At 29.1% G+C, this 27,768-nt stretch overlaps 1 protein-coding gene across 1 annotated transcript in view; it reads left to right on the forward strand.

The window, feature by feature from the left end:
• Positions 1-27,768, forward strand: part of LOC136974254 (TWiK family of potassium channels protein 7-like) — a 73,536-nt gene that overhangs the window by 13,111 nt on the left and 32,657 nt on the right. The window lies entirely within an intron of this gene.

Raw genomic sequence — 27,768 nt, forward strand, 5'->3', positions numbered from 1 at the left:
GGAAATTTTAATGTTTTTCCTTCTGTTTTGTCTATATAACTTGTATTTATATGGGGAAAAAGGAAAATTTTCTGATTTTTCTATTTAAATACAAATTTACAACAATATAAATTGCTCTAGGTTTTTTCAATTTTAGAAATGAAATAAAATGAAAAATTTTAAGGATTTTTATATTTTAATGATAATTAAAGCAGAAAAATGTCCATTTATATTAAAAGATGGAACTTACCTAAATTTTTTATAGTCAAAAATAAAATGAAAAGGAAAAAAAATTCTGGAATCATGTACCTGAAAATAATAAAACAATAGAATTTTTTAATATTTTTTAAGTAAGATTTTTTTCATTTCTATTTAAAAACATACAAAATTTTCTATTGGAGCTATGAAATAATAAAAATCTTAATATTTAATTAAAATAAAGCAAAATTTTTAAATGTCCCTAGATTTCCAATATTTGTAAATAAGAAAGCGTGAAAAATTCCCTGAATCTGTGGTTAAAGGGAAAAATAACTGAGAAAATTCCCTGAATAGTACATTCATAAAAGAAAAAATATCAAACTTTTTTCCAAGTTTAGAGAAAATATTTTGATAATTTTTTCTTTTTTAAAATGGCTTATTTGAAGAAATTTTTTTCGTTTTTTTCCCTTTAACCACGAATCTAGGGAAACTGTTCTCGAGTGTTTTTACTCTTTGTTTACGTTAAGACAGTAAGAAACTCCGAGAAAAAAATTTGACCACGGATTTTAGGGAAATTCCCCTAAAATCCGTGGTTAAAGCGAAAAACGAAAATTTCCTCAATTAGTACATTTATAAAATAAATAAATAAATAAATTTCTGTAAATTTAAAGAAAGTAAAAATACTCAAGAACAATTTCCCTAAAATTCATTACTAAAGGAAAAAAAGTAAAAAATTTCTTTGAATTTTGTAATTAGAAAAGAAAAATAATAAAAAATTCCCTAGAGTTTTGTAGTCAGGAAAAGCAAAGAAAACAAAAATTTCCCTAAATTCTTATCTATAAAAGACAAAAAAATTAAAAAAATCCGTGCAAAGTTTGTAGTTAAATTGATTTATGGATTTCAATATGTATTTGTATAGGACATAATGGCAGGTATTTGTATAGAATATATTAGATATATAACATATGCAATCTGTCATTCAATTATTCTTTTAACTGCTGTTTGAGTTCTCTTTAGGAATTGATTCCCAAATGGAGTTAGATATCCCTTGAGATCTTTTCCTTTCTGATGTCTTCACTCACATCATCTTATTATCGATCTGAGAAAATCTGGAACTCCTCCTTTAAAAAGACTCAACTTTAACATTGTGTTGGCAATCAAGGATGAAACGAAAAATTATCGCCTCCCTCCACGCTAAATTCGCCTTTAACACTGCTAAAAACAAGGAAAAATTCCCTAAAAATGAAATTTTTTCTTTAATTTCGGGGATTTTAGTGAGAAACTTTCTTTTATAAATCATGAAGGAGGGATGTTTGACGTGAAGGAGAGTAGTTTAAGTGCTAATTTACATTGAAATTTTTCGTTTTAATATGGTAAATGATTAAAATTATGTTTTAAATCTTTAAAATCTGATGTTTTTTTGATAGATTTGAGATGTATTCTATGAGAATTTTGCACTAAGGATGATCGTAGATGAAGTATAATTTTGTCCCCTTATAGTAGTAATAAGTTAATTTCAATTAAAATTTTAAAGTTTATAATTGGAAATATGATCAAAATTACATTAAAATCTGTAAAATGTAATACATTTTTGGGAGGTACTTTTTCTGTGTTTCACGGACGATGATCATAGATCAGGTATATTTTCGTGTCACTCTATAGCATAAACTGCTTAATTTTAATTAAATTAATTAATTTTTTAATGAAAAATTGATCAAAAGTTCTTTAAAATATGTAAAATTTAATATTTTTGATGCACTAAAGAAGTATTTTTTTACAGATTTTGCGTGAAATATGATTTTATACGAGATTTTTTTGGCGTAGTTTCACATCAGAAAGAGCTTAATTTGAGCTAAAATTTTAAATTTGTTGATGAAAAATGATCAAAATTACCTTTAAGATATAGAATTTATTAAGATGTAACTTAGATTATATAACTTTTTTCTTGTTTGAAGGATCGTAGACAATGTCATTTCTTAAGCAGATTATTTTAACTTGAACAAGTTATCAATGTCTTGTATGTTGATTTATGGCTATTTAGTTGAATAATGATTAAAAATTTGAATAAAATTTCCCTAAAAAAGTGGAAAAATTATCATTGTAGATGCGATAAGTTGAATATATATACAATTTTCACGTTAAATGATCGTTGTAGCTGTTGCTGCAAAATACAATTTATATTAATATAAAAAACAATTATCTGTATAGCGTATAAAATTTATAAGATTATTTTATTTAAATAACTTTATTACTTATTTAAATATAATTTTATATAATTATCAATTTAATTACAATTTGTATAACAGAAGATAATGTAGATCAGGGGTGGCCAACAAGTCGATCGCGATCGACCGGTCGATCGCGAAGCCAGTTTTGGTCGATCGCTCGCTATGTCTTCACTTAATGTGTTACACTTGTAATCGAACGCAACAGTATGCATGCAGTTATCACTCGACTCAGAAAAACAAAGCCATTTAGCTTGAATATTTGGTACTGTCATACGGTAGCTTTTTTCTTAAAAAAGGAAATTGTGGAATTTATATCTTTTCCTTTTAAGAAGGATTTGTGTGAAACGTATTAGCCAAAAAATTTCAGACATATTTCGTATGAGCAAAAGGCATTAGAAAAAGAAATTATAATTTTACAAACTGACTTAATCTTACAAGTCAGAAAATTTGAAGATTTTTGGAAATGCGTCAACCGAGAAAGACAGCCCAGTATCACCAAATGTAACGAATATATTTATTCTTGTTTCGGATCTACATACCTGTGTGAATCGGCATTTTCATACTTAAAGTTAGCGAAGACTAAACAACGTTCTGTTTTGACTGATTCCCGTATTGAAGACTCATTATTATTATCTTTGTCAGGATATACACCTAATTATGACTACTTGATTAGAGACGTGCAAACTCAGTCCTCGCATTAATGTTAAGATAATAAAATAAATTCTAAATCTGTCTTTATCTGTAGCTATTTTGAATTAATAAATATCGTTAATAATTAATGTTTTAATTCCCCTGGATGTGAGATTTTTGGCCCGTTAAATAATTATGTTGTTTTTACGTAGGTAGATATACAGGGTGTTTTAGTACGAGGTGCACTCCCGCGAACTATTGATAGATTAGCAAAAGAGTGCACCTTGTACTGAAACACAGTGTATAAACATAGTATGTATTTCACACCTCCCCCTCCCCATTTAGACTATGCCTATGACAGCAAGTCGATCGCGATATATTTTTAAGATAAAAAGTAGATCTCACGTACACAAAAGTTGGCCATTCCTGATGTAGATAAGCTCATCCAGCGCATCTTAAAGTAGAGCAACTTTTCGACTGGATGTAAGCATTTTATAGTTAATTTTCATGAAAATTTTTAATAAATGTGACTTAAAATTAAATAAATTTCCATTAAAAACCGTAAATTTCAAGAAAATTGCACAATTTTTGCAAAAGAAGCGAATTACGTACGAGGTTATCCATAGCATCTCATTCAGCATCACAGCATCTCATCCAGGTTATCCATATGGTATTAATTACTCATTTACTCATTAAACTTTTAAAAAATTAAAAAATTAAGCAAAATCTTATTGTAAAATTAATAATTGTTTTAAATATTTTAAATAGTTTTAATCATTAAAATTTAGTAATTTTATAAATTTATATTGATTATTTGAAGCAGTTGACCTCTATACATTTTAAACAGAGATTTTAATTGATAAAACATTAATTTAAGTAAACTTAAAATTAAAAATTTATTAAAACAAGTTAAATTAGTTTTAAAGGTTATTATCTTGATAACATTAAATGCCTTATGTAAGGATCATGTAGTTGCAACAACGTCAAATGAAGTGTTAACGAAGGGATGTTATAATGTTTACTTAACCTAAAATTAAGCAGAGCACTTTTCGTTCGACAAGAATATCTCTCGCATCTATTTTAAGAATTATAAAATAAAATACTGTATTAAACTTTAAAAAAATGTTTTATTATTTAATATTTAAAATAATTCCATTCTTTTTATTTCTTTTTGTTGAATTTTTAATAGTAAAACTTGCTCGTGAATTGATAGCAATTTTTTATGAATTGGTTTCTGATAGTAAATTTTGTTTATGAATGAATTATTTGATAGTATTTTTATTTGTGAATAGATTGTTAATAGTTAAACGTGGCTCGTGAGTGGGCTGTTAATGGTGGAAGGCTGCTTGTGAGTGGGATATTAATAGTAGAAGGCTGCTCGTGAGTGGGGCTGATAATAGTACAAGCCTGCTCGTGAGTAGGCTGTTAATGGTGGAAGGCTGCTTGTGAGTGTGGCTGCTAATAATAAAATGAGATTAATTGTTAAAAGCTGCTCACGAATGAGCAACTTTTATCCATTAACAGTTCCACAAATACACCTATTAATAGTTAAAGGCCATTTACGAATGATCTGTTAACAATAAAATTTTTTACCTGAATGTGCTGTTAATAAAAATTCGCCAGGAAGATGCTGTCAATAGTAAAAACTATTCATGAATAGAGTAAATTGTTGTTCATACTGTAATTTGGGTTTTAATAATAAAATGACTACAAATGGGCCTGTAACAAGTTACTGACGAATAAAAGTTCATTCATAAATAAGCTGTTATGAATGGGTTAATGCTAACAGTTAAAACTTGTTCGTGAATGGGATCTAAATAGTAAAATCTCTCTCTCTTATTTATAGTAAAATTTTGCTACTAACACAAATGAATGAATAATTATGAATAAATTAATTTTATTAAGTAAATTATCCAAAAAATCTGTATTAATTCCACACTTTACCTTTATCTTTCTAGCTTAATATCTCATCGAAAATAATTGGAAACAGTGTAAAAAATCCAGCATTTAACACGATAACTATCGAGTCGAGTGGTAGATTTATAGATATTTTGTAAGTCTAAAAAAGGACTTTTATTACAGTTCTCAGCCCAGCAGAAAAAAATACACATTCACTTCATTGTAACATTTAAAAAAGCACACTTTAACACCCGTACCATTAAAAAAAACTCATTATTAAAATCTATGTTCTGTAAATTAAGATTTTTCTTTAATGGAGAGGAGCAGGGGGTTGCTTTTTTTAGAATGGAAGTGCATTTATGAAGTAGTGGGGTTTATTAATAAAGTATCAACGATATCCCCTTTATTTTTTAGAAAAATTCGTCTCTAATGGACGTTATACGTTGGTGAAGCATAGAAGCAACCTCTAATGAAACCAGTTATACAGGGGGGATATCTGGCACGTTCGTCTAATCCTCACTAATGTAGAAACACTGTAGGGCGTGACAACACTGGAAAGTAGTAGAAGCTCGAGCTATGGCTCCTCTCTTAGATTATCGAGAGATTAGTAACCTTATCTTTCATCGTTTAGGTGTATTGTCCATCAAAATGAATATATTAGCTACAAAGTAATGATCACCCCTCTTATGTAGTGTACACAAAAAGCTTAAAATTCCCTTTCCGTTGTTATTAACTAAGTAATGTCTGTCCATTACGCTTTATTTCGCGCGAGGGAAGTTGAGTGAAATATATTTTGTGAAGATTTTTTAACATAATGGGGGGCTGTTTAAAGGGGACGCGAAGCGAAGCGACGCGCGTCGCGTCGCTTCCTAACTTAGAAATTAATAGATTTTATTTAATTATATTTTTAAAATATGAGAAAAAATTACAGCTATAGATAAATTGAAAATATTTTTAGATATTTTGGACAGTTTGCTCGATATATTTTATATTAATTTAATGAGGCGTTATCGTCGCGTGCGACGACGCGAAACTTAAGATATTTCAAAATCTGTTTGTTGAAGATATTATTCTATTAGTGTGAATTAATTACTATTTTTAAACGAATTGTTTCCGTCTTTCTATTTTAAATCAAAATGAACAAACGTTTGCCAATTTAAACATAAGGACGATTGTCTAAAGAATTGACAACGCGACGAAGCGGCGCGAGTATGTTTTCACTCAAAAATAAACCTTTTTATTTTTATTTTTCATATAAATATTTTACCGATTTTATTTTTCTAAACTCTAAACAAAACAATTTCAACTTTTTAAGTTAAAAACCAAATACGAAATACTTAAAACGAATTTTATCCATTCTAAAGAAGGAAGCGCGGAGCGACGCGTCGCGTCGCGCCTCACTTTCTCGGCCTCCAAAAAACAAACAACATAAGAGGGCTACAAAACTGCAAACACTCAAAACATAAAACGAACGTAAAATTATGCTAATTTAAGCTGAATTTATGCATAAAATATCGTAAAACTTTATCAAAAATGGGGAATTTTAGGATGAATGCAGAGATCAGCATCTTATCAAGTGATGAGCATCCAGGCACATCAAATCTTCATTTTATCCAAAAAAAAAAAATTCTGTATTTTTCCAGAAAAAAACGCAATAAACTGGTAGAAAATAGAAACAAAAAGGTGTACAAATTATCAACGTACATCGATTCAGATAATTTTATAAATTAGTCGTGTGAATTCAACTGAAAGTTTGGCATTTATCCAGATCATCCAGATACCTTATCCAGATAATTTTTCTTTAACTGTGAGGATTTATCAAGTAATTTTTTTTTAAAAAATGCATAATTTTATATAAAAATACACTATTTATTAAAGAAATTACACAATTTAGAACGCATAATATTCATTTAATCATTAGTAGGGTCCATAGGAAACAATAGGAAAGCATCTTTATTATTAATGATCTGCCACTTATAATTATTCTCCTCTTTATAGTTTACAGTAAACTAATGTTATTAGTAGGGAATCTCGTTTGTTTGTCTGACCAAAAATGCGCGATATGATTAGTTTTACTTGCTTTATTGTTTAATTTATATAAATTTTAACTTATTTAATTAAATAAATCTCTTCTCTTCTGCATTTATCCTCCGCATCCTCTTTATCCAGGAGCAAAAAACAAAAACAAAAAAAAAAATATGCAAAATATTGCTTAAATTCTTGCAGATTTTACCTCACTAATTGCATATTTAATTGAGATATTCACTTTTGCATAATTAATTAGTAAATTCGTAGTTTAATTTTACTTAAACACCTTCAAAACTAAGTTAAATTAGTTATTAAAATATGTGTAAACTTAATTAATTTACTTTAACCGTTAACTTAATTAATTTTTCTTAGTTAAATAAGACTGTAAATTGGTTAAATTAGTTACTGACAAATCATAAATTAGCTCACTAGTTAGTTAAATACTATCACAACTTAATTAAGTCGTATACAGTTAAGTAGTATTACAATTAATTTAAAGCAGTAACGCTTTTGTACAGTAACACCAAATTAGTTACTTTTCTTTATTAATTAGTATAAAAATCTTGTTAATGATTACTGAAAACTAATTAAATTAGTTACTAGAACGTCACAACATCATTAAGTCAGCTACAGAACCTAATTAAGTCGGTTACAGAAAGTCATAAAGCAACTGCGACCTTTCTAACTAGTTTAATGAAGTTACAACGTAATTAAATCAAGTTTAAATGCATTTAAGGGGTATAAGAAACGTTTTTACATGAAATTTTACGTCATTTTACGTAAAATTTGTATACGTAACAAACAATAAACGTGAACAGATGAAGTATTGGCGAAGATTATTGACACGAAGAGTACAAGAGTGTGTACAGTACATTGGTGCGTAACTCACAGAACGTTGTGAGCTTCTTTAACTAATTTAATGAGATTCTAACGTAATTGAATCAAGTTTAAACGCATTTAAACGGTATAAAAAGGATAGATAATTAGTATTTGCATAGTGAGTAACTCAGTAAATAAGTAACAACGACAGTCGTCGTTACTACTTTCTGCAAGAGATGCAAGAGTGTAAACAATTTAGATAAGGGAAGGTTACGCTATTTTAAAGTTACGCTAATTATATAAAACTTAATTATTAGAAATTTGAATACGTCACGAACGATAAACATGTATAAATTAACCAGTAACCGGTGAAGAAAGTGTATAGAAGTGTATACATTTTTACCAGCAGAACTTAGCGTAACATTAAAAATTCTAATGAACATTCTCAGAAACACAATTAACTGGAATACAATAGACATAAACGGAGTTAGCGAAACATAGAAAATTCGAGTTCACTTACCCGTAACGCGACAACGCCCAAGTATATACCCAACGCCCAGTATACTGTTGATAGCAACACACTGCAGTTACGCTTTGTGTGACGATTCAAATTACCTTTTTTAATCCCTAATTTTTTCCTTTAATTTTTAAAATTATTCTTCGGGTTATCTTGTTGCAGATGTTCTTACTCTTTACTTCTTCCATTAACTTGTTTGAGGTTTAATGTTCTGCATGCGTGCGGAGTAACTGTAACTTTTTTTAATGTGTTACTTTGTCTGAAATGAGGAAAGTGTTCGTGTTCCGGCACGTAATGAATGGCTTCGTGACGTCATCGGTGGCATTTTGTGTTTAGTCGAGTAAGTAGTGTGATTAGATCGATGAAGAAATGTGCTCTATGCCATGCTCTCTAAAGAGGCCTGTTCGTGTATAATTAGATTAATAGTGCTCTGTTATGATGCTTAACCGGGTAATTATGCCGAAAATTAGGCTCTTAAGCTTTAAATATGGACAAATTTTACAGAATTATACCTCAGCATCCAAGAATTATGCTCAACGTTGCACATTTATGCTGTAAATCCAGCTCTAAATCTGAAAATTTTGCATATCTAAGCCCTAAATCTAACTTAATTTTACGCATTTATGTCGTAAACTCGGCCGAGTTTTTGCATAATTAAGCTCTAAATCCAGTATTTTACCTAATTATGCACGAAATCTAGTTTAATTTTACGGAACTATACCCTAAATCTAGCTCAATTCACGCATTTATGCCGTAAATTCGACTGAATTTTGCACAGTTACGCTATAAATCCAGCAATTTTACATAACTATGCCCTAAATCTAGCTCGTTTCCAAGCAATCACTTCTCTAAATCCGGCTCAAGTCTAGATAATCACACTATTAATCCTGCTCGACCCTGTGTTACTCCTTACAATTCCCCAATTTAGAGCTCATCCACGTCCTAAAAAGGGTCCATACTTCTGCAAAAATGGAGAATGTTAACTCGAGAACACGTACCAATCATAGATTACATATTAAAATTCTCTGGAAGTATGCTCTACCCCTAATAAATATCTCTCTTGCATTATTTATCGTGTGCAATGCGCAGCGAGTAAATTAGCGCGTAACACGGTGCATATTAATACGCGTTGAATCAAATTAGTTTCCCGTTAATGGTTACAGAATAGCAGGGTGAGAAAATGTGGCGTAAACAATAGAGGAATCCTCACCTTCTGCAAACGTCACGCTCTACAACAACAAAAAAAAAAAAAAAAAAGGAAACTATGTTTTGGCTCTCAAACAAGGTACAACACGAGGAGCAACAATGTCCATTTGTATCAACATCAACTTTATTCTACCGATGGCACGTGACATCCCCGCGTGCCGGGTGACGTCAGTGGCCATCATTCATCATCTAGATTCTGTACCTGCCGCTGTCAGGCCGGTAAAGAAGTGGGTGGAGTCCGGACCTTGTAGGTCACGTGGTCCCCAACATGAACATCATTGATATTCCTACTCCGTTACGCATTAACCGAATGGGATTTCCAGTGTTGTTTCCCCTCTTTACGATTGATTACTAACGACTAAAAATACAAAATGTTGTCATTTTTAGTGTTGAAATAAAATCATTTTTAAACGTAACTTGATGATTCTTTCTTCTGTTATTTATTTCTTACTTAAATAAGCTGTATTCTTATATATGTTACCATCAAGTTACAATATTATGGTGTTATAATAGAAATTATACCCCAAATTTCAATACAAATTACTCTGTTACAGGACAGAATATACGCTACAAATGACAATGCAAATTACAGGACCAAACCAAGCTACAGTAAAAGTTACTGGATAAACTACGATTATGTTACAAGACCAAATATGTAATTAGTTACAAGTTTAAGTGTTACATTCTAAGTACATTCCTAATGCAAATTACAGTACAGTACAACCTTCGTAAGCTTTATCTCTGTGTATAACTTGAAGCGTAATTTATACTGTAACATACAGCTTAATTACAAGATACAGCACAAATTACGCCTCAAGTTACACCTAGAAGTAGAACGAGTTACGGTGTACAAAGTTCTAGTGCAAATTAAGCTTGCAACAGGAAGACAATTTAACTTATAAATACGAATTTATAACACAAATATCATTAATAAACCTCAAAGTTTCTCTTGAGTAACATGTAATTAACCGTAACATAACTTAGAAAAATATAAAACGAGTAAAGTTACAAAGAGAATTTTCATATTTAGTAAGTAATAAACGAGTGACAACGTCACGAATGATTTATTTTTGTAGAACACACACTATTTACAGGAACAAGAAGATATAAAAATAACACCAGTTGTGACCTTTGTATGGTATTCTAGTAGTCTGCATGCCAGCTCAAATATTTACTTAACCACCAAGTTACTTCCTTCACTTCTTGTAACTAATTTTTTTTTAAGTATGTGCACAATCACGTTCACTCGAGTCACGCTCCTCATCATCATCCTGCATCTTCCCAACATATTTTTTTTCTTTTATAAATATTCATAAATATGAATCATCCTGTCGATGAAATGGTAATTTATTATTTATGGTTCCAACCGGAAATTCCCAAAAAGGGGGTATTTAGTGAGGGATTAGGAAATTTACGAGGAGTGGTTTTAGTAAATCGACCGTCTCGTGATGTATTTATTAAACATTACGTAACGTCACATTATTTATTTAAGTGTTTCAATCGATTTTTTCCGCCTTGTTTGTGTGGAAATATGCAAATTCCTAGTTAATTTGTTAGTTATTAATTTTTATTGGTCGAAGGGGGATTCGAATTGATGCTGATTTTCTTTCTCTATGACGTAATTTATAGATTATAATTTGTTTTTGGCTGTATTGATTCATCAATATTATCGACAGTTGGGGAGTTTTATAGGCTCTAACCTCTGTAGAAACTATGATACTACCATTATCCATCCTCTAAAGATCATCTTCAGCATCATTATCATCTATAAATTGTACAGTTAAAGAATATCTGTAAGATCTATATTACCATTATCTATAGGCTCCACAGCATCACTTTTATCTACAAGCTCTACAGCGTTATGTATATAAGATGTACTGTACAACGTTACCATTAGCAATAGGCATCATCATCATCATCATCATTATTATTCGTAGACTCTACAATATAACCGTTATCTAGATTCTACAGCACCACATCCTAGACAGCATTATCATTTTCTATAGATTCTACGGCATTACTGTTATTTATAGATTCATCATCATCATCTATAGAGTCTACATCATCACAGTTATCGATATATACTACACCATCAATCTCTACGAATTCTAAAACGTTATGATTATACAAGCTCTACAGCATCACTAGTTCTCTTTAGTTCCAGAAGCTTCACAGCATCCTTAATCTACAGATTCTATATAATTACTATTTGTAGGAGTGATAAGATGATATTGTATAACGAGAAAATCCACTAATGTTAGATAGAAATAGCATTTCTACTGGATTTAGTGGAGATATGCAACATTTTATAGAGGGTTGGGTCAGAAATATGTCAAAGTGGAGTTAATTGATTCCAAAGATAAACTGGCTTAACCAAAGAGGAAGGTGCAGTATGAATGATAGTTACCACGCTCCACCCTTGGCGTGTCTCTATTCTCCTACTGGAATTTACTTGCTTTCACGACAAATTATTTCTTCTGGCATATCATAAAGAAGAATTTGTATTAAAAAAACAAATATCTTCTCGTTTCGTGTAAAAAATATTAAAAAATCATCCAAAAAATCTGCTTTTTTTTATATATAAAAGTGCATAATTTTTAGCCTGAACGTGAATGTTATTTTATTTTTTGTGTGTGATTTTGTCGAACTTTTGGATAGAAATTTTTTGATACGGAGATGAAATTGCAAAAACACAAAACAGAAGTTAGGAATTTAAAAAAAATTAGAAAAATTATGCAATTGTATCTCTAAAGGTGCATCACGTTCAAGTTAAAATTCAGCATCTTCCAACGTTGCTGTATGAAGAGGGATGAAGAAGCTGTAGAGTATGAAGCGTACAATACACGAAAGATATTGTATTCGTGGATAATATAGTGCTATGGAGTCGTTAGTTTACGCCATAGTATCTTTTAGGTTATCTCAGTTGTTCTGCTTGGTTTCGATTCCCGATATCCAATGTAGGTGTAGAGCTTCCTTGGCAAACTCGGCATCGAATGATCTCTTAAGGTTGTGTTTTCGCATTAAATGTTTGTACAGAACACCTTTTGGATTACTTACACTAAATAAACTGCAGTCGAAGCCATTTTAGAAAACTACTGACTTACTAAAACATCACAATGCACTAACTACTACTTGTACACTTTAATCTACGTTTGATTAAGCACCTGCTGTTTATGTACTGAACGTAATTACTTTTTAAAAAACTGTTGTTGTTAAATGTTTTATTTAGATATGCGACTCATTATGTATTGCGCTCTCATTAATTTTTGAAGTAGACTGTGAGAAGATTCGTGTTTCTAGATGATGTTTCGATAAATATTTAATTATTATATCCAATGATATTTTTTCGTTTTTTAAGTGATTTTCTTCAGAAAATTTGTAATGTTTTGCTCAATTTTACCATCAGGACAATGCGCAAGTTTTTGAAGTACTGTAATAAATGATCCAAACATGAAAATTATTAAACAAATATAAAATCGCACAAAATTTCTAATTTTATCTAAATATTTTTACTTCTTGCTCTAAAAATCTGCATATTTTTCCTCTTTCCTCGATAATTAAAAAAATCTCTTAAAATTGCTCAATTCTTCGTAGCTAATCCTCGTTACCATCGACAAGATATCAAAGAGTTTAATACAAAAACAGCAACAATTCTCATTCTGAAAAGTCTTTATGTTCTTAGAAAGACGGCATAATAAAAATTCATCCAACAATATCCAATAAAGCAACACATTCGATACTCTATCTCTTTCTTTTGAATGATTTCTTTGGATATTTTCGCTCGGATATTACTCATTTTGGCATAGTGACCCTTACTTAACACCAGATGTAGAAACCTGAATGACACCATATGCTACCATAGCAGGTGTTATCAGTTAAGTAGGTTTGGCAGGTGAATTTTTCTAGTAAAGATGTAACAGAGCAGCAGATGTTAGAAGTAGGCGGTGAAAGCGATAGTTAGCAATATCACCATAACAACTCCCACTGATCAATGGCTAGAATGGAGAACATAGAACACTTTTCAACACGGTAGCGATTCTATAGATGAATAGCAGCTTGGTAATTTAGCAAATAACCTCTATATACCTTTACAAATCTTACTTTTAAAGATCCTTCTCATATTTTACTATAATCTACTTCAAAATGAATACAAAATTTAAGATTTTAAGTGATTATTTACATGTATGAAAGGTTATTATGTGAACTATCGATTTTTCTTCGTCTATAACGTTTTTTCCTTATTAAATTGGCGTGTTTTAAATTAAAATACTACACGGAAATAAGAAACTAAAAGAATATTTCCTCTTTAAAAAATTTAATTTGTTAAAAAAGCGCTTGGAGAAATTTTAATTTTGTCAATTGGAAAAGTGCATAATACATCAGTCGAATTTAATAATTTAAATGTAGATGGAAAGAGATGGGCTATATTAAAAAAAGCGTACAGTTAGACATTGGTAAGTTTGCTTATTTTACTATTTTCTACCCCCTTTTTGAAATCTGAACTAATCGTACAGATGATATCTGAAAAGGCTTTTCAATCTAGCAAATCACATCAGACAGATTCGAAAAAGTACCATCCCCGCCTTCTACGCTTTCTACTGATGACAAGCGAAAGAGAAGCTTGAAAAAACCCCTCTTTCACTTCTTAGAAACCGATATTGACTTTTGTCAGTTCCTGCTGTCGTTGTATCGTGGTCGATGCTAGCATTGGAGGTCATTGTTCTCACACAGTTACTTCTCCATCTAGAAGCAGTAGCCACAGGCTCTAAACATTAATAATTGTTAACTCGGTATTACTAAGTGAATGTTTTATATATTAACATTAGCTTAGCTAATTTCGTATGTTTTATTATACATGCAACAATTTACTAGGTTACACCCTACGTCAATATTCTAACATATTTTTTCATTAGTACCTCAGTTTTTCCTTTGTATCAACATTTTTCTTAATTTTACAATGTAAACCATTGTAAATTATTTATTTTTTTAACTTTCCAGCGCTTCACAATTACATCGTGCTTAGTTTTATGTGTATACGGATTCAATTAAATGTAAAATTTATTGATTTATATACTGTATCGCACGTGTAACAATGTTCTAACTTCATATTTTATTCTTTAATATCTCAAATGGAATTTTATATACTTTTAAATTAAATTTTTGCATTTTTTACTAATCTCTTGAAGCTTTATAAATTATATTTGGCATCAGTTTAGCGCACATGAATTCAAACGAATATGTTTTGAATGTTTGTAAGCGAAGGCCACAAATTCTTTTTAGCAGTATGTCAGAAAAAACGTTAAACTATTGTTTATATATTAATATTTTATTATAAATTTTAATTTAAATGGCATAAAATTGCTCCGAACATCATTTTTTTTAATTATAAAATTGATTCAGAAGTTGTCATACCATCCAGAAAAACATGCACTCACCAGCAAATTACGTATCCATTTAAATAGATAGAAATGATACAATTCTTAAATTTGATTTAAAATTTTTTTAAAAATCTTTAATTAATTTAAGAGAATTAAAAAATTCACAATAAACATTTAACTTTTTTCAAAAAATTCACCGGTAAAAAATATCAGCCATTGGCCAAAGCTACCTTCAGGAATAAAGAACGATATAATTCAAAAAATTTATTTAAATAATATATTGTAACTAATTTTCTTAGCCTTAAGTAATTTTTAAGAGCTTAAAAATTACACCAAACATTAATATTTTTTCTATAGAAATTCAATTAAATACGCGATTCATTAAATCTAAAAAAACATTTTCAAGAATTGAGGAAAATAGAAAAAAATGCAATCCAATTAGACCCTTAATATGTATGTATATTTAATTAAGCAAGGAAGATTCTTTTTAAAATCATAAGGCCATTTCTCTCCAACAAACTTTCTGACAACAGTAATTAATCTTTACTTATATCACCGAATTAAGAGCGCAAATTTAAAAAAAAAGGTCCTCTGAAGCATCTTCAAAACATGAAAAATTTAATGCAAAACGTGTTAATAGTTTAAACGTTATTTAAAATTACAGAGTAATTCCCAATTAACTATATTAAATTTTTAAAAAAAATCAAACAAAACAAAAATTTATTTTTGTAATTAAGGTTTCGACTACGGCGCTATGTTTTGTGCATACGTGTTTTCAATATTAAATAAATAATTGAAATATTAATAAATTATTATATTTATGTGCAAAATATATTGTATAAAATTTATAATTTAATACTAATAATAATAATTGTTAAAATAAACTTTGTTACATTATCAAATTTTGTTTATTTTTAATGCCATTGGGAAAGAGCCAAAAATTTTTCTACAATTGGAAATCGTATACGAATTTTTTTTTTCTTAAATTTTATTCTTGTTTTACATCATTTTAATCTTTCACAAATGGCAATTAATTAAAAACATTTTAAAAAAATTCCATTTATAATTTTCGATCTTTAGATGATCTCTATGAATGCCGACATTTTTGTTCTAAAGGAATGTACTGTACGTTACAGATTCAAATTAACCAATTGCGGTGGTACTCCACCGTCACGTGACCGTCAATCCATTCTAACAGAAGGATGTCGTACATCTTAATGTTTGTCTTGGACTGAGCAACCGCGTGTAAAAATATAGCACCCCGTTCGACTAATGTGAATGGATGGTGACTACTCAGACACGTCGACGCTCTTATTGTGCTCTGCTGACATTATGCGGATACAAAGGACATCTTGATAACCCAAATTGTTTTCCTTAGAGGATATTAAAAGCTTTCGTCATCACTCCACTAAACATATTAAGATTTTTAACATTAAAATAATTATGCAACAGTGTTGGTGTACATTGCTTTAACGTGTTAGCTTCTAATATTGTTCCTCCTCATATACGTCAATATAAGCTGTTAATAAAGCGACTCTCGACAGACCAAACTGTCAAATTTTGGCTTATTATACCGTTCTATATATCTAATAGGTCATACTGTATGGCAATTAATAATGCTGTAAAGTAAGGATGTTGGTGTACGATTTAATATTGTGCATTTTATGACACACTGTAACCTTCTATTTTTATATACTGAGTGATCTTGATTTATGTAGTCGAATATACTGTATGACACATAAATGCTTTGTTTACTTGAAGGTTCATTTACTGATTTATATAGCTGAGTAAATCAGTTTACTGATTAGATAATTTGGTTTGATCTGTTTGATCAGTTATTGATGTGTAGAATTTACATGTAAATCAAAATCGATGTGTTCACGTAGTTACTGATTTATACAAGCGAAAATGTAGAGGTGAATATGTGAAGATGTGGCGATAAATATATGGAGCCGGAGATGTGGAAGTTAATGTATAGAATTAGGAATGTAGAGTAAATGGAAGTGTAATGTAGAGATGAATATAAGGAACTAGAAATGTGTAAATGGGTAGCTAAAAGTGAAAATGTATATTCGACTCAATTTACGGAATTGAAAATGTAGATTGAATATTTACTAAATGCCTCATAATTCTGAAACTGTAGGAGTTGATTTTTTTTCTTTACAAGAGTCGAGCTGAGTAAGGAGGAACAAATTCAAGTTATTTTGATGGTTCTGAATAGGGGAAAAAGTGATCACGTGACATAGGTGTCGCGCATATCGATACGGTTGTAAACAAGCTGTTCCGTTCGAAGGATAGCTTACTTTATAATTAAGGAAGAACGAAAATATCTTTTAGGAAGGTTAACAACGGTACAATTAAAGGAAGAATTAAAAAAGTACAATGCCAAGTTAGCTGGTAGAAAAGCCGATTTAATAGAAAGGTAAGTTAAAATAATCTACATCTATATTTTTATCGTTAATTATTACATTTATAATTTCAAGTCATTATAACTATTACATGATAAGGTAACTTACCGGTAGATGAAAGTTTTAAGAATAAGATTTCACAAAATGCACATTTTTCGTCTATAAAAACATTTAAAGATCAGTAAAGTTCTCATTGATTCCTTTCACATTTGTCTAACGAATACATAAGGTCAAAACTTTAATTAAAATAAATTTTTTTTCCTTTGGAATATGGTCATGTACCGAGCCTGATATATTATAACCAATTTATATCAGAATCTGAAATGTTAACTGTACCAATAGGTTATCACTGTAATTTAGAACAACAATCAATACAAACAAAACTACTTTCTATGAAATTCTAAGACAATATAAGAGATATATATCTTAATCTTTTATCAAGAGAAAACAATATTCGGAGTATTTAAAATAAATATAATCAAAATGTTTTTTTTATTGGTCACAAGTCATCTTGTTTCAATAATTTAATGCAATAAGACTAATTTCTTCACCAATAAACTTTTTGTACAAGTGAATTTTTGCCCATTTTCTTTTACTAAATCTGGCATACACTATATATATGCCATATTTAGGTGCTTGTCAATACTGTTCAGTTACCTTATACTGTTTATTTTTATATTATATGTAATATATTAAGGTAAGAATATAATATATAATAATAATTTTTGCCTTTCCTGTCAATGAGACAGAAAAAACTAAATAAAATATTGGTGATCATATCTTAACTAGTTATTAAACTTGTTTACAATAATTTTCAGGTTACTGGCATATGAGAGGAATCAGGAAACTCATAATTTTTCTATATCCTGTGATAGCTCTCCTGAACTCAAACTTCCTGATTCATCTGAATATAAGGATCTCTCTCCAAGTTTACAAATACCAGTTTTGACTATAGAGACAATTGATGCCTACATGGAGATGTCAGATCAAAGAATGCCACTGTCTGCTGTGCAGATGTATTTTAATGAATTCTTATTAATAATAAGAGGAACAAAAGAGAAACATTTTTTTATATTTTAAAGGTAATGTAAAATCTGAATTAATCAAGGGGAACAGATTTACACAGATTTAGTAATTACAGATGATGGGGTTATAGAAAATGTAATATGTGAATGTACAGCAGGTAAAGGGCCTAAAGCGTATTGCAAACATGTATGTGTAACACTATTGGCAATAGAAGAATATGGAAGAACAGGCACATATAAGTGTCACAAAACATGCACACAGGTTCTGCAAACATTCCATCAGCCTACCCGCCAACATAAAGGTTCCCCAGTTAAGGCTAGTGAGCTTCCATTTCATTTATTTAAGAAGAGAGGAATGAAAAGAAAATTATTGGAAGACATAAAATTTGACCCCAGACCATCTGGCAGTACAATCCCTGATTATACAAACTTTGTTATTAATTTGGCAATGAACATGCAAGTGGTTGTGCAATACCGATATTGCAATTAAGGCAACCAGCAAACATGAGGGCTTTAGAATCAGATCATGATTATTGCAAAAGCACAATGTCTGAAATGTTTTTTAAGTGCTTTACATGTAACTGAAGCAAGTAGGGAGTACATAAAACATTTGGAAAAAGAGACCAGATTACAATGAAAAAGTGCAGTTTGGAAGAAGGAACATTTGTTGCATTTGACATCTTCAAACTTTGGAAAAGTTTGTAAATTAAAATCAACAGACAGAGTAAAATTGTGTGGCTCATTACTGTCAAGTAGGCCAATAAAAAGTAAGGCAATTTCTCACGGCTTAAGGTATGAAAAAGAAGCAATTGAAACATATTCTTTTGTAAATACTCCTGTGAAAGAATGTGGCATGTTTCTTCATTCAAAATACCCATTCTTAGCTGCAAGTCCAGATGGGCTAGTGGATGATGATAAAATATTAGAAGTTAAATGTCCTTACTCCAATTTTAAACTTCCTGTGAATGTGCTAAAGATACCATATTTGGAATGTACTGATGACAAAATTACTTTAAAACGGAATCATGATTATTTTCATCAAATCCAAGGACAATTAGCAGTGACAAATAGACAAGTTGCTCATCTGTTTATTTACACAAAAAGTGACTTCAAAGTTTGTATCATTCCAAGAGATAATAAATTCATTGCAGACATGATTGAAACACTAATTATGTTTTTCCATGAGCATATTAAGCCAGTTCTTTTTTTAAAAAAAAATGTTTTATAAACATTAAGTTTATAAAATAATTGAGCTAATTGTTATTTTACAATTTGAGTTTATGTAAAATTTTTCTAGATGGTGTATAGTGTGAATTTTTTTAAATAATAAAAAGAGATTTTGTTTTAAAGATTAAAATTCTTTTATTAGCTTACAAGTATTTATTCAACTATAGTACAAATTTTAAAACCACTATATTACTTTGAATTGAAGTTCCACAATGAAGACCTTACTGTGTATGATAGTATACATTCTTAATCTTAGAATTTATAAACAGACAAAAATTTAAAAATACTATAGATGGAAAACTTAAATTAGGCTAGGGTCTAGAATGGAAAAAAAAATTATATACGGTATTAATAGAGAGCTAGACTAACAGTGAAACAAATTAAGAATCTCTGCCAACAATGCATGGTCTAAAATTGCATAACATAAAACATATAAATATAATTTCACTGCCAAGTTTCGTTACTGCCGGATGCATGTGTTGCCTCAAAATTTTATATGTACAGTACGTGAGTACGAGCCATTCCTATAATACGTTCAATATGTATTCTTTTACTAGATGTTTTTCTGTCTCGAGATGACAAACTGCTGCTCAGCTGTGCTTTTCCTCTCATAAAAGTGGATATATTTACCACAACTTCTTTAGTAATTAGTTATTCCTGAATGTTAAAACCTCTATCAGCCATTACCCAGTCTTAAAATAATTATTGGATTTTCGTTTAAAGAATTAACAAATCGTACTTTAGAACCGACAACGTATCGCTTAGTCTGTTTACAACCTCGTCGATACTAGCGCCGCGTACGGAGTAGATTTCACTTTTTTCCCCTATTCGAAGAATCTAGACCGCTATGCGTGATTGGTGGAAAATGTGAATTGGCCTGTTAAATTATTCGGAAACTTCACAATGCCTGTGATTCGAACCACCAAAATAACTTGAATTTGTTTTTCCTTACTCAACCGCACGCTTCACCTGTACAGGAATGGATAGAAACCAACACGACTCCTATGGTTCTCGACTTTCGGGGCATCCTGTATACTGAAATGAATATATGAAATTGAATATGATAATTTAGTTTACTAATTTAAATATCTGAAAATCAAAACTGATTTATATGTTAGTTTATTGAATATTCAGTTAAATTTCTGGATTTAAATCAAAACTGATTATATTTAATGATAATTATGTCTTGGTTAAAGTTACAGTACGGTTTATATCGATTATTTTATGTGGATTCCCAGCGGTGTATACAGGTATCGTCGCTAAGGGGACATTAAGAATAGGTGTGCGCGTACAGTTTTTGCGTAAACAGGCATACATATATATTTTAGGCTAAGGCCTCTTCTATATGAATAGGGATATTAGGGTAGGCAAAGAATACATGAAACAATTACTGGATTCACACAATGCTGATTTTCTAAATATCCAGTTATTAATTAGTGTAACTAGATGCGTACATTTAAAAATAAGCTTTTTTTTAACGGTATATAAAAAAGAAATTGTCATAATATACTTCATTATCATTACATTATCGTGCTGCTATAATTAACAATGCTAAAGCGGAAAGTATGTGATAATAAACGTGAGTTTGTAACTCATTAAAATAACTTCTTCCTGGCATCAATTTATAAAGCAAAATAGCGGAAAAAATAAAAAAAATTCTGATAAATTAAACAATTAATTAGCATTCTATCGTTAGATATATTGACAAAATAATTATGATTTTGGATGAAAAAAATAAAAAAAATAAAAATTAATATTTAAATTGATTATAAATAATAAAAAATGTATAATTTTTATTTGAATTTAATTTATTTTATTAGCTAACATTTATATTTTTTTATTCTTAAAATAATTTCTTTCGTTTTCCCATTCTTTAAAAATTGATGTTGAAGAGCAATCAAGTAAATCAATTGCTGTTGCTAAGTAAAAATTTCTAATAAAAATTATACAATGTATAAAATATATTTTTAAATATATAAAATGTAATCTAAAAACATTAAATTAAATTTTTTATAATAAATATATATATATTTAATATTTAATTTTGAAAATTGTGTGTTTCAATATTGTAAGTTTGCAACGTGCTATCGAAATCACTCTTATTAATTCATGAATATATAAAATACTAACATTTAAAAAAACTAATACACATTTCTCACGTGTAGAATTCAATAATAAATAATTTTGTAAGCGTTCAAACATTAATTCTGTTTCTCATTACTCGAAGCGTGAGCGCTTTGCGGTACTTCAAGTCTTTCAGGAATTATGTGAGTTTTGAGGAAAGTTAATGCTTAGAATATATAAAAATGTATTAAGCAGTTAACAAATCAAACTTGGTGATGAAAAATCGATAAATCTTAAACTTAGGTAAACTGAATCAACGTCCTCGTGATCCATTTGTTTCGTGACAAGCGGCCATCATTTTCTCTTCTTTTTTTTCCCTCCCTCCCTCCTTCTCCTTTCCTAGAATAAGTACAGTTCTCAGAATTTATGTTGTACTATTCAATTTCTTAACATTTAACTGAAATTTTTCGCTAAATTTAAGCAATAACAATTTGTTAAATAAATAAATCTTTAATATCTTACTTTATAAATCTTCAAAATATGTAATAAAAAAAATTCAATGTTTGACATATAAAATGTGTTTCTCCTGTTCTAATATATCATAAAAATTAATTTATATAAATATTATTACTCTTTCTTTTTTCTGCATATAAATTTAATTTATTAAAATTAGATTTTTTAAAAAATAATAAAATTGATCTTTTATTGGATCGATATAAAATCGGGGTTAGATTCTGTAGAGAAATTAATTTTTAATTAGATTCTTTCATAATAAATGTAGAATTTTAATCAATTGAATTAGCTTTTTAGAAATTTATTCAGTTTAGAAAAGGTCAAAGTAATTTAGAAATTTTTTTATAGTCAAAAATATTTGATCTTAACAAGAAAATAAATATAAAATAATTTTTTAAAATACATAAAATATAATGGAATTTTAAATCATTTCCTTCTAATTAAAATATTTGATTTTTTGCGAATTTTTGAGCCTTTAAAGTTTTTGATTCTGTATGAAAGTTGTCAGAAAGACTTCAATTAGAAGATAATCCTGAAAATCTTTCGTTTAATCAAACTATTCAATGTAAAAGAGAAGGCTCTATAAGGCTATATTTAATGTATAAATGAGGCTTTGCGGCTAAATTCAGTGTAGAAAAGGATCTGTGAGGCTTTATTCAACGTAAAAGGAGTGGCTCCAACAAGCTAAATTTAATGCAGAAGAGGCTCTGTGGGCTAAAGTCAATGTAAAAGATTATATGAGACTATATATGTATAAAAGGAATCTATCTGAAGTTATGTTCAATGGAAAATAGGGCAATTTTCAAAGAAGGTATTCTATGACTATATTGATCTATCGAGTGGTGGAGTTCTTATTTGTAGACGTATCAAAGTAGGTTTAAATCGCACGAAGTATTCTATAAATGTTCTTTCCTTCTAATAAATATATTCGAGAAGTCTATGAGTAGTGTTTAATGTAAACGAAGAGCAGTCCTTAGCTAATTTCACGATCAAAATCTTCATAGAGCTAGTCAAGAAGCCTCGAGGATGTTGGAAAGAGCGATCCTGAAAGTCCCTTCTTGTTTAAACGATCAAAATATTTATAGAAGCGTTATTTTGGAATAGATTGATCAGGAATTTGAACCTCCGGAGTCTTCTTCTAGCTTAAAAATTCAAAATAATCATTTGAAGACGATCAAAGCAGCCTCAAGACCTTAATATTCTACCTCTGAAGTAAACATTTAAGAGAAGAAAGGCCAAAACGATCATAAAATCCTTTACTTTAGGAGTCAAACTATCTATAGGGCCATTAAAACATAGCTGTAGAAGTAATCAAAACAAATCAGTTAAAGATAGATCAAAATAACCACACAAAAAAAGAAATTAATTACAGGAACATCAGGAGCATTACTTTTAATGCGGCATCACATCAAAGATGCTTCATACAGATAAAGGATTTTTTGGAATTTTACCTTACCAAATAATGAAATTAATAGACCCAATCAATTTTTAAGAATTTAAGTTAAATTTTAAAAATAATAAACCTTTAGAAATTAAAATATTTTTAGAGGAATGGAGAGAAAAAAAAGTCTAAAAAATTCGATATATTTACATTTTTATTTGTAGATTAAAGAAGAGAATTAATGGATTTTTTAGAAAATTTTTTAATAGATTGATAATAGAGTTATCATTAAATTTTATGGAATATAATAATTGTATTCGGGTGAAATTGTTTAAATTAACTTTTGCTCGTTTAATATATTCAAAAAAATCATTTTTCTAATTCTTTATTCTCTTTCTCTCTCTTGCTTTGAATCTGTGTTCGAAATTGCTCATTAAAAATTGCTTATGTTGATTAAAGTAAAAAGGGGAGAAATAAAAATTGTAGTGAAGTTAAAATTAGAAAATTAACTCGTTCGACTCCTTTCTTTGTTAATGTTGTTAACTACGGGAAAAAATGACTTAATGTCTGTATGTCTGAACGAAGATTTTCTCCTTAAATCTTCCTATTTTTTTTAGTTTTCTCGTGGATTTTAAGGCGTAAATCTTTGAATTTTAATACGTTTGAAGTGTTTAAAGTGTTCTACATTCAGAAAATACTCGAAGTTAACTTGTTAGTTATGTTCAAGTATGATTTATGCTCTAATTTTATTTTTTTCTAGCTGTTCAAGATGCGATTCATACTCGATAAGTTTATTGCGAAGCTTATAAAAGTGTTCAACATTCTAAATATGTCTAAAATTTTACAATATAGATGAATTTTGTCAATTTTTAAGTGTTCAACGTTTAAGAAAAACGTAATTTATTTGGAATTCCATATTTTCTAGCTGTTAAAGGTGTGATTTATGGTTGAGTATTGCACTTTAAAGTTTATTACTAACTTCTAAATATGTTCAACGCTTCGTTTATACTAGAATTTTGTATTATAGATAAACGTTAGTGCTAAACAGTTGAAAGAAAGCATAAGTTATAAAAATAATTTCTATCCTAATTATAAATTTAGTTGCCAAATGCATGGTTTATGTATTTTAAAAATGTTTATAAACATGTTCAACGGAATTTTATAAACTTTCGAAGTTTATATTAACATAGCTTAACACGTTCCACATTTATAATGGGCCATATTTAAAAAATATATATTTAAGCATAGAACGTCTCCCAACAACTCTATCATCCTGCCTGTTTATAGATTTGTAGAGTTGTGCTAGAATATTCGAGAACACCTCTACAATTTTAAATAGTTTCATTATCTATACAGAAAAATAAAATATAGATCCAATGCATAATTTAGTTTACTACAAACTGTATATATTTTTATTTTAAGAGGTCAACGTATCCAATAGAAGGAATCAAAGTAAAAAATTTGTATTTTTTCAGTAAATAAATGGAGTATTGACCATAAATTTGCGTGTGAAACATCCGACCCGATAATGACAAAGCTTCTATTTTGTAGTTTTTCTTTACTAGAGTCTACAATTCTCAATTTTTTTCCATTTACTCCAGGTTATCTTCTCCACATAGACAGTTGGAGATCGATAGAAGCACGCTAGGAAAGATGCTTTAAAATTGTATATTTATGTAATCATATACATAAATAATGAATCGATTTTAAGTGTAATAGATGTAGCCCGTGTTATTCTATAGAAAATATATATAGAAAACAAGTTACTTTACTTCAATTTTACTGAAAGTACAGCTTGCGTGTCGAGTATAACATATGCCATTTGTAAGTGAAGCACGCTACAGAATAGAGATAAAAGTAAAAATTTTTTTGGAGTTTTCTTAGAGCAGAAAGTCGCATTTATACCTTTTAAACTGTTAAAATACACTTTATTATCTATCGACATTCTCATTAAGGGTTGATTATATTAATATTTTCTAAAAAAACACCTAAAAAATCATTCAAAAAAATCCATCTTCATCTCCACCAATTTACCATTACTCAACGAAGAATTAGGACTTTATTTCATCAAGTTTAATTAATTTATATATAGGAATTTAATTCGATTTTATTTTATTATATATTAAAAATTTAATTTATTTTCATTTTAATTAATTAAAAGCTTTTTTAGGGCTTTAATTATTCGAATTTCTTCTCAATTCTTAAACTCTTGTAAAGATAAATTAAAGGTGTGAAGTTTTCTATAAAGTAAGCTTAATGCCTTTAATTTCTAAAGAAAATTTTAAAATTAAAAATTAAAAAAAAAAAAAATGTTTTTAGTAATTTTCTAACGTCTTCAATCCTTCCAATTGAAAACTTTCTTAGATCTTTAGTGTAAAAATTAGTGAAGATTTTAAAGAAGGCTAAAAAAAAATGATAATTTTTATAAATCAAAAACATTAAAATATTCTTTGATTTAAAAAGGTTTTTAGATATTTTGTAAATGTTTTTATTACTTCTTTGAATTGGGAAAAAATCTCTTGAAACTTTAATGATGTCTCCGTAAAGAATCGATAATTAATGACGATTCTTAAGAAGTTTTTAGAGAGATTTTTTGGAAATTAAAAAGAAATTAAGTTCATAATTAAAGGATCTTGAAACAGATAAATTTCGAGAATTTTTTGAAGATTTCTTTTCGAATTTCTTCTTAAAGATATCGTTGCTCTTAAGACTCTTGACATCTAAAAACAGTTTTGTAGTTGTTTGAACAATCTAAAAAATTTTTAAAATCTTTATTTTTATAAATTTTATGAATTTTTTTATTGGTTTTTCTGTTTTTAAGTGGTTTTCTTGCGTGAATTTAAATGTTTTCAAAATTGTATCTTTCATAATTTTTAAATAAATATCTTCTTATCGATTGTATTTTTCTAAAAACATATTTCAGAATTTATTCTAACAATTTTCTTCAAAGTTATCACTATTGAAATTCCTCATTATCTTCGCAGCATATACACTCCACACCGCTGATACGAATCAGAAAAAAATTAAATTTTTTTGAAAATATTTTCTAAAAATATCCCTAACCTTTTTACATTTAATTATAAAATTTAATAAGAAATATTTGAATTCGAAATTTTCATTTCCATATACTTTACTTAGGGAGCACATGGCACGCTTCAAGAACTCAACACGATCGATAATCGTTTCGAATGATGATAATTCGTACAAATTATGTAAAATAATTCTAAAAAAATTCTTCTACTACATCTTAAGATCGTCATCTTTAAGTAAAATTATGAAAAATTCTCGATTAACTGCTCGAAAATTCATATTGCAACCATCAATCTCATGTATAAAACATGTTGCGGACATCGAAGACATCATGATTAAATTAAATATATATATATATTACATGTAAAAAATGTATAATTAATCAATTGAAGATGGTCTAATCACCAAAAAACACAATTTTTATCGTTTTTAAATCGAAAATAATTGCATAGGAACGGGCGCAGAACAGGTTGCCATTGTGCAACAAATGATCTAAGAGTAATCATTAATCATATGCATCTTTTATAAGATTATTTACGAGTGAATCATCAAGGAGGAAAAAAAATTCGATAAAAATTACATGAATTCAATTGGATCTGAGAGGGGGGTTTTTAGAAAGTTGAACGATAACTCTCTTTCCATAGAAGTGAATAAAACAAGAAGAATGAGGATCGCAAGAATGGCTTTGTACAGAGAAATAGAGAGAAAAGTCGAAGTTAGGAGACCAAATAATGGCTAACTGAGGTAGAAACTAAAACCGCCGAGTTATACGATCGATATTTGGCAATGTTGTAGAGAGTTTTGTGTGTAGCGGAAGAGATTTCTGTATGCAGCACATTGTAGAGAGATGTTTGCTGCCGATACAATATCGTACTTTGTTGGTTGTTGAGGGATTTTTTTCGCTTTGGTGTGTCAATGTTTCAGCTAGACCTTCGAGACATCTTGGGCCAAAAACACAGCAAATTCAATTCCTGTTAAACAAAAAAAAAAGAAAAGACTGGAGAAGAAGTTTAACAAGACTAAACTTGAAATGCTTTTCTAGAATTTAAAGTTTTCTTCTCGAACGGGAATCAAATATTCATGATGTATCGTGCTCGTGTGCTGAGAAATCTTTATAAAAATCCTCTTTGTATCAATTTCTGATATGTTGTTTGTGTGTAGAAGGGCTATTGATAGTTATTTTTAACTTATTTGATCAGAATTTTAGTAAATTGTGAGTAATTACGGTGAGAAATGCA

This window comes from Centruroides vittatus, unplaced genomic scaffold (genome assembly GCF_030686945.1).
Source record: "Centruroides vittatus isolate TY-2023 unplaced genomic scaffold, ASM3068694v2 contig_345, whole genome shotgun sequence".
Lineage (NCBI taxonomy): Eukaryota > Metazoa > Arthropoda > Arachnida > Scorpiones > Buthidae > Centruroides > Centruroides vittatus.